Source organism: Amblyraja radiata, chromosome 14, assembly GCF_010909765.2.
Source record: "Amblyraja radiata isolate CabotCenter1 chromosome 14, sAmbRad1.1.pri, whole genome shotgun sequence".
Lineage (NCBI taxonomy): Eukaryota > Metazoa > Chordata > Chondrichthyes > Rajiformes > Rajidae > Amblyraja > Amblyraja radiata.
This window is the reverse complement of record NC_045969.1, coordinates 1,112,784-1,114,847: the sequence shown is the minus strand read 5'-3', so window position 1 is coordinate 1,114,847 and position 2,064 is coordinate 1,112,784. Positions and strand designations below refer to the sequence as shown.

Genomic DNA, 2,064 nt, shown 5'->3' with positions numbered 1-2,064 from the left:
TAAAGTGTGTTAAGTGTGGGTCTTGTTTTTTTTTGTAATTGTTAAGACTGTAGAAAATGCAATTTTGTTCAATCCAAGCTGTTTGAATGACAATAAAAGGCATTCTATTCTATCTTTCAAGAGAGCTTTCAAGAGAGAGCGAGATAGGGCTCTTAAAAATAGCGGAGTCAGGGGATATGGGGAGAAGTCAGGAACGGGGTACTGATTGGGGATGATCAGCCATGATCACATTGAATGGCTCAAAGGGCCGAATGGCCTACTTCTGCGCCTATTGTCTATTATCTGAGCTAGCCCTATTTATTAGTGTTTGAGTTTCTCTAAACATTCCACATTCATATACCTGTCTAAAGGTTTTTTTAATATTATAATTGTACCCGCCCATACAGCCTCATCTGACATTCCACATACCCACCACTTTCAGTGTAAAAAGATTGGACCTCAGGTCGCTTTGAAATCTTTCCAGATCAATTTAAATCTATGCGCTCTGGTTTTAGGCTCCCCACCCTTGAAAAAAGTCAAAGACCATGTCCTGTATGATTTTATATAACCCGACAAGATCATCCCTCAACTTCCAAGGTTCCAAATGAAACAAAAAGATCCAGCCTCTCCTTATAATTCAGACCTTCCATTCAAGTCAAGTCAACTTTATTTGTCACTTACATGATGTACAGTGAAATGAAAGTGGCAATGCCTGCGGGATTGTGCAAAACCACAGAACAAAACCAGTAAACATTAAAAAGACACACAACAGTAATTACACCCTGGTGAGATCAGAGTTTACAGTCCTGATGACCTGTGGGAAGAAACTCCCTCATCCTCTCTGTTTTCGCAGCGTGACAGCGGAGGAGCTTGCCTGACCGTAGTAGCTGGAACAGTCCGTTGCTGGGGTGGTAGGGGTCCTTCATGATCTTGTTGGCTGATCATGAAGGGGGGGGGGGGGGGAGAGTGTAGTTCCCATGGTGCGTTCGGCTGAATGCTCTACTCTCTGCAGAGCCTTCCTATCCTGGGTAGAGCTGTTGCCAAACCAGATCGAGATGTTTCCGGTCAGGATGCTTTCTACAGCACCAGAATAGAAGGATTGAAGGATCCTCAGAGAGACTCTGAATTTCCTCAGCTGCCTGAGGTGGTAAAGGCGCTGCCTTGCCTTTCTGACCAGTGGGGCAGTGTGTGTTGTCCATGTCAGATCCTCTGTGATGTGGACTCCCAGGTATTTAAAGCTGCTCACCCGATCCACAGTAGTCCCATTTATCCCCAGTGGCGTGTACGTCCTCGGTTGTTGTGCCCTTCTAAAGTCCACAATCAGCTTAGTGTTAGTGACATTCAAGAGGAGGTTGTTGTTCTGACACCAGAGTGCCAGGTCAGCCACCTCCTCCAGGTAGGCTTTCTCATCGTTATCGGAGATCAGGCCCACCACCACAGTGTCATCAGTAAACTTGATGGAGTTGGAGCTGAACCTGGCCACACAGTCATGTGTACAGGGAGTACAGTAGGGGGCTGAGGATGCAACCCTGGGGGGATCCTGTGTTCAGGGTGAGAGGGTTGGAGGTATGTCTCCCCATCTTGACCAACTGGGGCCTGGCGGTGAGAAAGTCCAGGACCCAGGCACACAGGAGAGTGTTCAAGCTTAATGATCGTAAATCTTATCATAGCTGAGCGACCAACGTTGTAAGATTATAGCACAGCCAATGTTGATGCAGGACTGATTAGATACTAATAAATACTTAATAATTTGTCATGAAAATTCCAAAATAGTTGTTTATATTTTTTATACTCCACTTTGGTTCTAACAAAGGATATGTTTTGTTCCATTTCAGTCGATTTGCTCATGACATGTGGGCAGCAAGCAATTTGTCATTTATCTATTAAACTATTATTGATATTCTTCTGTGCAGTTAGATTAGGTTGTTATATTTTCAATTTACAACCATATAAAAGTCCTACAAGTTTTTAATAATCTATTGCTCTGGCATACTATAAAGGTCTCGGCAATCAATAATTTACTAAATAGAAGTATCTAGATTTTAACTCGGGATCTTCTACAGGTCACATTCTCCTTTTAACATC

At 43.5% G+C, this 2,064-nt stretch overlaps 1 protein-coding gene across 6 annotated transcripts in view; it reads right to left on the bottom strand.

Moving 5' to 3' along the window:
• The window catches only part of cadm2 (cell adhesion molecule 2), a 1,169,873-nt gene that overhangs the window by 598,049 nt on the left and 569,760 nt on the right, over window positions 1–2,064 (bottom strand). The gene's annotated exons all lie outside the window — the stretch shown is intronic.